Source organism: Vigna angularis, chromosome 3, assembly GCF_016808095.1.
Source record: "Vigna angularis cultivar LongXiaoDou No.4 chromosome 3, ASM1680809v1, whole genome shotgun sequence".
Lineage (NCBI taxonomy): Eukaryota > Viridiplantae > Streptophyta > Magnoliopsida > Fabales > Fabaceae > Vigna > Vigna angularis.
Window position 1 is genome coordinate 32,349,319 of NC_068972.1, and position 14,696 is coordinate 32,364,014.

Genomic DNA, 14,696 nt, shown 5'->3' on the forward strand with positions numbered 1-14,696 from the left:
AGCAGCACTTCACCAGCTCCACAGACAAGAGTTTCACAAGCCGAACAAGAGCACACAAGTCTCAATGATTTCTGAGTACTAGAGCACAAGGGAAGAGTTTCTTTGGATATTCTTGAGAGGAAATCAGAGTCTATTTATAGACTCATCCAAAGGCTCTTCCATTTTTCGTTTTCAGCCTTTCTGACTGTGTTAATCGATTAACTTAAGTGGTTAATCGATTAACTCACCAACGGATAGTCCAACGGCTCTAAAAACGGCTAGTTTTTCAAACGGTCACTTTGTTAATCGATTAACAGCCTCTGCTAATCGATTAACACTAATCGATTAACAGCCCTTGTTAATCGATTAGCATGCATTGCTGTGCTTCTCCATTCATCTCTGGAACAATCGATTATTGACCTTTGTTAATCGATTAGCACTGCACAGTTTTTGCTCTTGATTCATTTTTACATCACTTTTGAATGCATACATAAAACCACTAATTTCCTAGACACTAAACTACAATTATTACAAAAGCTTTCCATAGCAATACAAGTCTTCATAACATCTTGAATCTTGATTTCTCTTGACTTGATTTGGACATCATCAAAACTTCATCTTTGATTTTTGCTAACAGCAAATGGCAGATAGATCGGCCAAGAATCTCCATGGCATAGTGGAGGACGTTGTGGTGCAAGTTGATAAATTAAAATTCCCAGTGGATTTTGTGGTAATGGAGATGGGGAAAGATTTGAAGATTCCAATCATTCTTAGAAGGCCATGCATGAAGACAGCCAAGGTTGTCATCGATGTAGATTATGGAGTCTTAATACTTAAAGACCAAGATGAAGAGGTGATTTTCAATGTCTTTGATGATGAGCAGCCAATTCAAGAGAAGAAGGCTAGTAAAAAAGATACATAAGTGTGTTAAACCCTCGGCAAGTGTAATCGAATCGTATCAAGTAATAAAAAATGGTAAGACCAAGTATCGTTTCCCAAGAGACTCACGGCCTAGATAGTTGTGTGGTTTATTGATTAGCTAAGACTTGTAAAACCGATTGATTAAGATTTAAATGCAAATACTCAAAATTAAATATGTATGCATGGATTGATCAATGGTAAGAAGAAACAAAACACGTGAATTGAAATATATGGATGAATATGTTGTTAGGGTTTATCAATTTCATCCTATCCACTCTCATGTATTAAGGAATTCATCTTTCGTTTCATTAAAGTTAATGCCACTCTCTAAATTACTTTAAACCCGATGTCTCGGCGAAGAAAGCCTAATCATAATCACTAGTTTACAATGTCTTGTCTCCCTAGCAATTAATCATGCATTATAGTGAACAAAGGCTTACAAGCAACCAACCATCATACTCCTATGTCTAGGTTTATACTACTATTGGGAGATATTCCCCAGATCTAGATTTCCCCGTATGTGTCCATATCGACAAAACTAATAATCATGACATCGAATGAGTTAAACAATGCATGATTTGAGCAAAGAGGAAAAACCCAACTATTAATGAAAGAAACCATGTATCTTATAAAAGATCTTGAAGAACAAATTCCATTACATGAGAGTTTCAAAGGATTTACATTGATTCCCCAACAACAAAATAAGTTTAGTTCACCATATTCATGGTCAATCTAGATGAAATACAATGGAAAAGTGAAGGATAGAACCCTAAAAAGGTGAGAAAGGAGCTGTAGCATCCAAAATCCTCCTCCAAGGGGTGAAAGAGTGCGTTTCTGCTTCGTCCCAGCCAAAGATGACTGACCTAGGTTAACTAAAACCTTATATAATATTCTAAAAAATACAGAAAAGTAGGCCCAAGCCTAGAACAGTGGCGCTCAGCGGTAAATACCGCTAGGCGGTAGTAGCGCATGATCAATTCTTCCCCTCAGCGGTGCCAACGAGTCTTTGAGAGTGCCGCTCAGCGGTAATTGGCGCTGAGCGGTACTTGCGGTTTCTCTTCTTTTGCACTTTTTGTGTCCTTTTCTGATTCCATCTTTGTTCCACTTCACTTATTTCATCAAATTCATCTCAAAACCTGCAAAAAATAAGGAAATCAAGCATAAAACCTTTCCAACTCTCTTATTTCTAAAACATAAGCAAAAACTTGATTTCAAGCTAGTTTCTAAGTCTTAAAGGTTGCTTTTGATATCAATTTTAAGCATAAAAATAACAGTTTTTCACCTGTTATCACAACCCCAAACTTAGAACTTTGCTTGTCCTCAAGCAAACAAGACGTTACTCAATCTTCTACCAATTCATACAAAGGTTCACCACATTCAAAACTCCTTCTTTCAAGATAAGTAAATACTCAACTTAGCTCATCACCAAGACTTCAATCAAGATGTGCACATGCTTTAGTGTTCACACAATCACATACTATCCAAGAAATGTTATTTTCATGAATGATCAATCAACTAAGCATAGATGTTCTTATGTGTTCATGGAATCTTTCCTCACTAGATAAAGTGTTTCACTCCAAAACACAAGTGTATAAGAGGTATTCACTCATTCACTCTAATATCACAATATCACATGAATCAACTTTGCCTTTCATTTAACCACAATCAAATACATTTACAAGTAAGCATCATCACAAGGACTTTTCAATGGCTTAATGTGGCTGGGCTAACAATAAAAATTGGTTTTTTCTAGATCACAAAACCATTGAGTTAAGAGAATCATCTAAACACATCCATTCTTACTTATTCCCAACTTTCCTTTGCATTGAGCTTTTCTCTTTTTTTCTTTTCACATGCTTAGCTCTTAGCTCAATGCTTTTTATTTTCCCTTTCTAAACTTCCCAACAACCCCAAACTTGAACATTTATCAATCCCACAGAATATTTTCAACTTAACTCAAGGTAAAGCTTTTCAAAAAGGATTTTTAAATCATGTTCAAGGCTAAAGGTTCAAAGGATAGAACATGTTGTGTTCTCTTTTGTTGGGCTAAAATCATGTATTTGGCTAACAAAAGCGTTACCAATAAATGGCCTTGATCATATGATGCAAACAAGCAATTGATCCAATCATAACAAACATGGGCAAAGTCATTCATGCTTTCAAAGTAATAACATTCAATCACAACAACTCTAGAGCTCAAAACCTCACATATAAGCTCATTAACATTCCACATATAACATCCTGCTTAGCATCATAATCACAATCACAACATCTTCCATTTATTCACAAAGCTTGTGAACCACCTGTATAAGCATATACTATGCACAATCTCAACATCAATCAATATCAAAACATCATCAAACATTACTTATTACACAATAGTCACACGCAAACCATCATAACAGACAAGTTTCAAATTGAGTACATCAACCCTATTCTAAAAACAGAAGCAAATAAGTTCACAAATTTAAAACACTAGGTTGCCTCCCAGTAAGCGCTTGTTTAACGTCACGAGCCTGACCTAAAATAGTTCAAGGATCCGCCAACTTCATCACTGTGGACAATCGCTCTACGTCTCCTCCTAAATAATGCTTGAGACGTTGACCGTTCACCACCCAGCTTTTTTGTTGATCACTAGCAGCTGGATCAACTAATTCAATTGCTCCATGTGGACGCACATTCTTCACTATGAATTGCCCAGACCATTTTGACTTCAACTTTCCAGGAAACAACTTCAATCTTGAATTGAACAATAGCACCTGCTGTCCTGGATTGAAAATCTTCTTTATCAACTTCCTATCTTGATAGAATTTTACCTTTTCTTTGTAGTTTCTGGATGAATCATATGCATGCAACCGCATCTCTTCAAGTTCCAACATTTGCCTTCTACGCTTATTTTGAGTTTCAGAAGGATCAAAATTCAAAAATTTAAGCGCCCATAAGGCTTTGTGCTCCATCTCCAGTGGTAAATGACATGCTTTCCCATAGACAAGCTGATAAGGTGATAAACCCATAGATGTCTTCATTGCAGTTCTGTATGCCCAGAGTGCATCATCAAGTTTATGTGACCAATCCTTTCTTGATGTAGCAACTGTTTTCTCCAAGATCCGCTTGATCTCTCTGTTAGATACTTCAGCTTGCCCATTAGTTGTGGATGATAAGGTGCAGCTACCTTATGTCTCACACCATAATGTTTGAGTACCTTAGCTAGTTGATAATTGCAAAAGTGAGATCCTCCATCACTAATAAGTACTCTAGGAGTTCCAAAGCGTGAAAAGATTTGTCTCTTTGGAAATTTAATCACAGTGCTTGCATCATTTTTAGGACACGTCAATGCTTCTACCCATTTGCTCACATAGTCCACTGCCACCAAAATGTATTCATTGTTGAAAGTTGGTGGAAATGGTCCTACAAAATCAATGCCCCAGCAATCAAAAATTTCAACTTCTAAAATGCCTTGTAATGGCATTTCCTGACGTCTTGAAATATTTCCAGTTCTTTGACACCTGTTACAATTCCTCGCATGATTATGAGCATCTTTAAATAAAGTAAGCCAGTAAAAGCCTGACTGGAGAACTTTTGCCGTTGTTCTTTCTCCATTGACATGTCCTCCATAAGGTGAGTCATGACAATGCCAGAGAATTCCTTCAGCTTCTTCATTTGTCACACATCGCCTCAAAAGATTATCTCCTCCAATTTTGAACAAATAAGGGTCATCCTAGATAAATTGCTTGCCATCATGCAAAAATTTCTTTCTTTGTTGCCAATTAAAATCTTCTGGAATTACCCCTACAGCTTTAAAATTTGCCATATCAGCAAACCACAACCTCTTTTGAATATACATGAGTGTTTCATCTGAAAAAGATTCCCAGATTTCTGTTTCTTTGCTAGTAACCTCAGTATTAACTAACCGAGATAAATGATCAGCAATCAAATTCTCACTCCCCTTCTTATCACAAATCTCTACATCAAACTCTTACAATAACAGCACCCATCTAATCAGACATGGCTTAGAATGTGGCTTTGTCAGGAAATATTTTATAGCTGAATGATCTGTGTAGATAATCACCTTAGACCCTATTAGATAAGATCTGAATTTCTCTAAAGCATAAACTATGGCTAGAAACTCCTTCTCAGTGGTAGCATAATTTAACTGGGCATCATTCAAAACTTTACTAGCATAATAGATAGTATGAAATACCTTCTCTTTTCTCTGACCAAGGACTGCTCCTATTGCATAATCACTAGCATCACACATTAATTCAAAATTTTGATTCCAATTTGGGGCTACAATCACTGGAGCCGAAATCAATTTGCTTTTCAATATGTCAAAAGCTTTCAAACATTCATCATTCAATGTCAGTTTGCTCTGCTATGGAGGAGGACATCAATTATGCTGATGTGGAGCAAACACTATGCATGCCAGGTGGGAGGTTTCAAAGGAACAGGAATGATACACCCATCCACATCAAGAGGACTTATTTGACCCCATTGGCTAAATATATGATGGCATTTACACATGCCAATATCCAGCCTTGCTCTCATGTGTCCGATATCACTACAAACAGGGCAATATTCCTTTTCTATGTTCTTAGAGGGCTGAATATTAATTTGGAGCAAGTCATAGCTGATGAAATAAAACATTGTGCCCATTTTGTTTGCAATAAGGCACCTCTAAGGCATCCTTCTCTTATCACCCATTTGTGTGAGTTAGTAGGGGTGAATGTCTCACATCCTCCATTTGAACGACCTAGGAAGGAAATTGATGCTTCAAACTATACCCAATACTGCATGCTGGATGAAGCTGGAATACCTATGCCAGCACCTCAGCCTCCAAGGGTTCATAGGAGAGTGCCATAGCCGGATTAGTAGGGGTAGGCTCAGGATGCTGCTTAGGACGTTGCACCATTCCAGATGAGAGACATGTACATGTCTCTAATGGAGTCTAAGATGGAGGCGTTGTATAGAGGCGAGCAGGCTATATTGATGAATCTGACTTCCGCCTTTCTGGAGAGGAAGTTCATGACTTAGGAAGAATTCCAAACTTATGTTGCTTGGCCTGCAGGATGGTGGAGGAGCTGGAGCTTCTGGTGCCGCAACTGTGGAGGAAGATGAAGAAGAAGAGGAGGAAGAAGAAGATGAAGAGGAAGATGATGAAGATGAGGAGGATGATAATCGGGGTTGATTTGTGGAGAGCATCTACTGATGGATGCTAGATTTGTTGAGAAGCATCTACTGATGGGTGCTAGATAGCATTTACTGATGAATGCTATCCTAACAGGAGTTTTCTTTTACTTTTACTATAATTTGTGGAACTATGACTTTCAAGTATTGTACTCAGCCTAATGATATAAGTTTGGATGGTTTGGCTATAATATGTGTATGATGAGTAATTGCTATCTTGTGTTGCTTTATTGTGTGATTTATGTTTAGATAATGCATGGTCTAGTCTTATATACAGGTGGTTGCTCATGATTGTTAGAAACTGATGCATGATGTTAATTGTGATTAATGTGTTGGGCATGATGTTTATCAAATTGTGGAACTTGAGTTAAGCTGTGAGGGGTTGGGATCCAGAGTTTTTCATTGATTGAATGTTATTTCTTTGGAGCATGATTGATTTTGCCTAAGTTTCTATGATTAAACCACTTGCTTGATTGTTAAAAATGATCAAGGCCATGTTTTTCTTCTACCTTAGAGCCAATGTCTATAGGTGAACCCAACAAAGATCAATGTTTTTCTTTATCCTTTGCACCTTGAGCCTAAATTTGGAAGTTGAAAAACCCTTTTTGAAATCCTTACCTTGAGTTGAGTAGAGTATGTGTATGTGGTAATGGAGAATGGTTCAAGTTTAGGGTTGTGAGAAACCAAAAAGAACTTTATGAAATTCATTGAGCAAAAGCAAAAAGCAAAAGAAAAAGAAAATAGAAGAAAAGAAAGAAAAGAAAAGGTTGTGAATTAAAAATTAATAAAAACAATGTGCTGAGACGGTCCAAGAAACAAGATATACAGAAGTTGATAATCGTGAAGGTTTCTTGAAGAACAAATTTAGTTTTCACTACTGATCAACTACTGCACTACTGAGGTGTACTCTTGACTGATCAAATTTCGTTTATAAGCAATCTTGGATTGTGATGTTCCCTGTGCGTGCGGTCAGGAAGAAGAGCGAGGAGTTCTGTATACTTTGAGAGGTGTCTCAAAGGGGTGACTGCAGAAGAGGAATGTTCTTGCTACAAGGTCTTGATATTAGCTATATTAGATTAGTGAGTTAGAGAGGTGGTTTACATTTTGACAGATTGGTCGCTGTAAAGCATTGGTGTAAAAACTTAGATCTTTGTAGTGCAATTGGTTTTCAATCTCATGTTGATTGAAAGGACACTGGATGTAGGCATTAAGGTTGAACTAGTATAAACCATGTGTTTGTATTTCTTTCCTTATCTCCTTTGCTTTCATTGCATGTGCTTTATTACTTGGATTTCAAGAAAGATTAAAGATCATTCTTAGTTTGCGAAAAGATTTAAAAAGCAATTGTTTTTATTGATCACCAATTCACCCCCCGTCCTCTCTGTAAGAGAAACAAGACACTTCTTTTCTAACATAGTTAAACCTAAATCTCACATATGAGTTTTTGATGATGACAAAATAAATGATTTATAGTTTCTTGCACAACAAAATGGTAAAATTGTTGCTTGTTTATATTTGTATATTGCTTGAACTATCTGTGATATGTATTCATTGTTTACAAATGAATATATGATTGAAACACTTTGCACATTGCATATCTACATGAATTAATCAATTACACTATTTGCATAATCTGTTAAATTCATCATATATCAGTATATGTTTAATAGAGGCAAAACATCAAGTTTTAACCGATTAGATTATGTCGATAATCGACTAAAACTCGTGGTTATGCTTGCACATGTTTACCGATTTCATTGATGCCTTGTGTAAGGAAAAAGTTTTCAAAATGCCTAAGTATGGAACTTAACCGATTACGTTAATTTCCTAATTGGTTAAAATGCATTATAACTGAAAATCTTTTTCTTGAATGCCATAATTGTCATTAACGGTCATATTTTAATGTTGTAGCTTGTATGATTTACTTAATCGATTGCATGCACTTTTAATATGTTAAAATCAGTGCAAATGTAAAACTGAAAAGCTTAAGGAAAAGATTAACCGATTACATTATATGCATAATCGATTAATATGTGTCAGAGTTGAGGAAATCTATAAATAGACGCGTTACTCTCTATATTCAACAACTTTATGATTCATAAATTTCATTACTAATTTGTTTGTTGAGATTTTAATTGCAGGAGCATCTTGAGAATCCTTCAAGAATCAAGATTGCTAAATTTGGAAAAATTACTTAAAGATTCTTGCAAGATTGAACTACTATCATAGAGGTGATCATTTATGCACATTCTGTTATAAATTTTGAATATAATATTGCAAAATATCTACTTTTGAACGTTATTAAAAATAATAATTTTCTAAGAGATATTTTAGGCATGGGCCTGATCCACTTCTTCCACTACAAAACACACATTTGCACACTCTTCCTTTTTCTCTCATGCTCTTATCTTTTTGTCTTCTTTCTTTTCTTCTAAAATATCCTGGGTTTAATTTATTATCTACTTAAGAGATCTTTTCTTCTAAGAAGTTCCTATTGTATCCTAGGGGCTTGCGCAATACACCGCGGATAAGTCCTTAAGGACAGTGATCTATACGCCTCAGGAAATTGCGGTTTGATTTTTGGTCATTATTTTTACTACAATCTTAAGGACTTATATTTTAATCTCGTTACTGTGAAAAGTAAAAAAAAGGTATGAGAAGCTTACTTTTTCTTTACTTTATGATGAATGTGAACATTTTCTTGAGTATCTTCTTATGATTATGGAAAGCTATCTTTGCATTTAAATGGTGATTAATTTAATTGAATGTTTAATATCATGATTGAATATTTTGGTGTGGTAGAATGATTTATGAATTTTTGGGTTGATCATGTAATTATAAATAAATTGTATTGTTTCTTGTGCGTTATCACGTTATCATCCATTTGAAATTCAAGCAATTGAATTCTAAGTAATTGAATTCTACGTAATTGAATTCTATAAGAAATCACAGAATTAAATGCTATAACAATTCACGTAATTGAATTCTATATCAAGAGAGATTAAAAGTTTGTGTTTTTGGAAATATAGTAACAGTAAGGTTTCGTTTAATTGCAATTAAAATTAAAATTAGGGTTTTGGAGATTCTTTAATGAGGGATTAATTGGAATTAGGGCTTTCAAAATCCCTAATCAGTGACCAAATAAATTGTTTCATAAAGTCAGAGTTTTCTTTCCTTTCTCGTTTTGTTTCCGATTGGGCTTGAACCTCTGGAACCCAATTAAGGGTCCAGCCCTTATCTTCTTCGAAGGGTCACAGAGATGCCCTCATCATGTCCTTTCATTTTTTTTCTTCATCACACGAAACCTAGAAGCTCGAGGCTTATGTTCTTTTTCTTCCCCGCGACAACTCAACGTTGGCGGCGAGGTCGCGGGGTGTCCTGCAATGGTGGTGTTTCCACGAGCGTTTAAAACTCCAACTTCTTTCTCTCTCTTTCTCGCAAGCAACCAACCTGGAGGGATTATTGATGGCGCTGCAATGTGGGCGAAAGCAGCGACAACATTGAGTTTTGGGTTCATTTTCGTTCTCTGATTTTGGGGTTTCCTTTTGGCATTTGTTTGTTTCTCCTCTACAGGATTGGTGGTGGGACTTGGAGTTTTTGATCTTGCGTTTTTGTTTTGGGTGTGAGATTGGGTTCCGTTTTTGAGAATTTTAGATCTCGTGTTTGGGGATTAGGATTCCGAGTTGTGATTTAGGGCTTTCTTCTACCTCTGTTCGTAGCAATTTGTGGTCCTTTGTTGATTCTTCTTAGTGAGTTTGATTCGCGCCTTGAAGTTCTGGTTCTCGAAGTTTTGGATTATCCCGTAGTGGTGGTTGCACGAGCAGCGGCAATGGAGGCGCTGGTTGGTGCGGCATGGATGTTACGGTGGTTGGCCGAGGAATCTTTCATGGGCTTGACTTGATCTGGGCTGGGTTAATTATAATAATAAGGGTGTTTCTCCCTCCACCACCACACCTTTCTCCCTCCACCTCCCCTTTACTATTTTGCCCCTTAGTAAAATTTTATTTTTAGGGTTATTATTTTTTAATTTTACCCATTCATAACTTATTTCACTAATAACCTATTGTAGTACCGTGTATGAGTAAAATACTTTTCTTTCATTTTAACATTATACTTGTTCCGCAATTTCTTTGGTCTGCTGTGAGATACTACAAGTTACAAAAGTTGGTGGTGATGGAAAGAATTATCAAGCAGTCTCCCTCTCGAGGTGGTGTAGTGCCGCTCTCGTGGTGTAGTGCGTGTGTGGTGCTTCCTCCAGGTGCGTACTCGAATAAACCATGACATAAAACCCTAAAATAAAAAACGAAACCTTTAAACGGAGGTGACATCCTTCAACGGATGTCAACATCCGTTTAAAGGTTTTGTTTTTTTAGGGTTTGTTTTATTAGTTTATTAGATATTTTAACAATTTAATTTAAATCTTTTGATTTATTATTTTTTAATATAGTTTTAATGTATTTTAATAATGTATATTTATATTAGTTTATATTTAAATTTTTAATTTTGGATGTGATATATAATTAGTTTTCAAACGTAATGATTTTGTAAATCTGAAGAAAAAGGAATGGAAATGCGGGAGGTGGGGAGGTGAAACGGAAATGGGGAAAGGGGAAGAGAGTTCCGTGGGTGGGTGCTAGGAAAGTAAAATTAGGGTTTCAAATTATTTAAAATAGGGTAAAGTAAAAATCCTTTTAACTTAAGGATATAATTATATTTAAAATAATGTGGGGAGGTGGAGGAAGTATACGGTGGTGGTGGATGGAACAACACCCTAATAATAAATTCCAAAAATAATAATAAGAATTTTTAATTGGGCTGTAGGCCCAGAGTCTGGCATGGAGGACTGTGATTGGTTCAATTTGAACCTACTTGAACTGCAAACCCAGAGTGTCTAGTTGGGTTTGGGTGCAGGTTTGGGTCTGGAGAACTCATAATCTATTGTTTTAATTTATGAAAATAAATTGTAAAGGGAGAGAAGAAAAGATTAATTTATAATAATTATTATTATAATTATGAGAAGAAAAATTATTATTAATTATTTAGTAATTGATTGACAATCAAATTAATTTAAAAGAGAAATTAATTTGATTGAAAAAGAAAATTAATGGGTTTTTAAATTAAATGGGAATTTGATTTTAATGATGGGTTATAGTAATAAATGATCTATTATATTGGAATAATATTTATTTATTGTTTGAGTAGAACCCATTGAGCATATAGTATTTTTGAATTTTGAATGAGACTTTAGATAACGATGAATGATGATTGAATAGTGTCAGATTGAGAATGAAATTGTTTCTAGAAATAAACTATTTTTAGGATCGAACTTTGAAATGAAAGACATAGGTGAAACCTATGTAATTTTAGGTGTTAGAATCGTAAGGAAGGGAGATAATATATTACTATCCCAAGAACAATTCATTGAGAAACTTCTTAAGAAGTTTGAGTATTATGATTTCAAACTCGTGAGTACCCTTTATGATGTTAACTCTAAATTAATGAAAAATAGAGGAGAATTATTATCTCAACCTCAGTATGCCCAGATAATTGGGAGCTTACTGCACTTGATGAACTTTTGTTATGCAGTAGGTAGACTGAGTAGGTACACTCAATGTCCAAATCAAGAACATTAGGGTGCACTTTCTAGGCTTATGAGATACTCTAGAGGTTCGATAGATTATGCCATTGAATATAGTGGATTTCCCACTGTCCTAGAAGGGTACAATGATGCTAACTGGATCTCTAATTTAGATGAGACAAAATCCACTAATGGTTATGTATTCACACTTGGGGGTGGTGCGAGTACATGGAGATCAGCCAGACAAACTATTATTGCAGATCAATAATGTGGAATCTTTGTTTATCACTCTTGAGATGGCTGGTAGTGAGGCTGAGTGGTTGAAAAACTTCTTAGCAAACATTCCACTAGGAATGAAACCAACCCCATCAGTATCAATACACTGTGATTGCCAATCGGCAATAGCTATAGCTAAAAACAAGAATTACAATGGAAAGAATAGACATATCCAATTGAGACACAATTTGGTGAAGCAGCTGCTAAAGAGTGGAACTATTTCCATTGACTATGTAAAGTCAGAACGGAATCTAGCAGATCCTGTGACAAAACCCTTGGGAAGAAATATGATCTTAGAAACATCGAGGGGAATGGGACTTAAGCCACTGGCAAACAAACAAGTGATGGTAACCCAACCTTTGTGATTGGAGATCCCATGAATAAGGTTCATATGGGAAAAAACAAGTCACTTGTTAGTTCTGATAGCAGTAAATTGATTTTGATCAATTATGTCCCTTCCTATGGTGTGTGTGAAAGTGCTAGACACTGCATTATTGAGAGGCTAAACTTTGTTATTAAAATTCTATGTGGTGAAAGAATTTAGTTTAAACAAAGTTTTAATGATTTTCATATCCCTTATGGATGGTGTATGATTTGCAGCATACACTTGATGAAATCACCTATATGAGTGTCAAGTGGGGCCGCTTGCATGAGATCTTGGCATGATCTTTATTGCACTCATGAATACCGGGCACGCGCATGGCCTAGTAAGCGTATCACAGCGATAACAACAAGGATTGTGGGGGTGTATTGTGATTGATAAACCTCTAACATACTCAAGTGTCTTTGGTTCCTATAGCTTGCTATACCAACTACATTGTGTGTTAAGTTTCTTGATCTAAGACTGGTTCATATAGCTTGCTATACCAGTTCTGATGCATTACATCTTGTGAAACCAGAATAATTTCTTTTCTCTTTCGTTTGTATATATATTTTGCAATATATGGGGGATTGTTATAAATTTTGAATATAATATTGCAAAATATCTACTTTTGAACGTTATTAAAAATAATAATTTTCTAAGAGATATTTTAGGTCATGGGCCTGATCCACTTCTTCCACTACAAAACACACATTTGCACACTCTTCCTTTTTCTCTCATGCTCTTATCTTTTTGTCTTCTTTCTTTTCTTCTAAAATATCATAGGTTTAATTTATTCTCTACTTAAGAGATCCTTGCTAGTTCTGAGATCCTCATAAATTCTGAGAAGTTCATGTTGTATCCTGGGGGCTTGCGCAATACACCGCGGATAACTCCTTAAGGACAGTGATCTACACGTCTCAAGAAATTGCGGTTTGAGTTTTGGTCATTATTTTTACTACACATTCAGGTGTACATTTCCATATCAGTGTTATCTACAATCAAGGTTGATTGTATCCCTGTTGTTGAGGCTAGGGAGAAGACTTTAAGAGTTCTAGGACTTATAGCTGTGAGTACTATAAGGGAGACAAAAAGTGGGAGATCTTTCTAGGTTTATGCTATAGTTGATTTGGAGTTAGTGTCGCAACCGCGATCGTGACGAGACAGCGAACCGAAAACAAACGGGTTTGAGAAAAAATTTTGGGAGTCGCCACCATAATTTATTATGGAAAATCATAAAATAAGACATGGTCTGCGAAAACTAGATTTTAGATTCGGGAATCGGTTACGAGTAAGGAAGGTATTAGCACCCTACTACGCCTTCCTAAAAGTAGTACCATTAATTAAATGTAGAAAGTTGACCTGGTTTTTTCAAAATATTTAATTTTCCCTAAAATATAATAATATAAAGAAACTAACAAGAAACCAAAAAATATTTTTTTGTTTTTTGAACCCGACAAGGATTGACCTTGCTCCTACGTATATCCATCTATGATGGACAATCAGGGATCACGTAGTTCTTTATCTAGAAAAAGGTTTGAGTTTGTTTGAAAATTATTATGGATTATTTTGGATTTTTGAAAAGTGAACTCGATTAGGGTTGACATCTTTTTTTTTTTTATTTTGAAGAAATTCTTTTATTTTGAAAATGGTGAGAAAAAAGCAATGAAATCGGCCATAGGCCGACGAGTACTTATAAAATTTATTTTATGACTTATTATTATTTTTTTGTAGGAAAATACGTGATAAGAAATATTTTTTTATTTATTTTGAAGTTGTTTATTTATTACTTATTTTTAAATAAAATAAATAAATATCATGTGATGCGGGAGATATAACCAATACCAAAAGAAACGAGAAAATATATTCTTTTATGAAAAAAAACATTATTGGTGTGTAGTAAAAAATAATACCTTTAGAAAGACCTTCAACGAAAAAGAAAAAATAAAGAAGGGTGCAGAGATGACATACCCTTTCTGCTTTCAATACTCCCCTAATTCTTCCTTGATAGTTTCGGTTGGTAGAGTCCCTTTAGCATGAGAAGTTACTTTTCTCTATACTCTCTCGTACTCTTTCTATCTCTATTATTTCAGAGTGTCTCTCTCCCTCCTCCTTCATTTTTTTCGTTATGACAGGGTGCGTATTTATACACACATTGTAATATTATGGTAATTTTGCCCTTAATTGTGAATTAATTGACAACGAACAAAATAGGGAAAGAAAATGTCTTGGTTCCAAGAAAAAGAAATCAAATAATATTCAAGACATTGATTATAATTATTGTCAGAAAATTTTGTCCATTAAAATCATACTTTTCTCTTTAAAAAGAAACTAATGCAACAATTATTTTAATTATTGCTTATAATTATTAGCATAATATTGATTCAAATTATTACC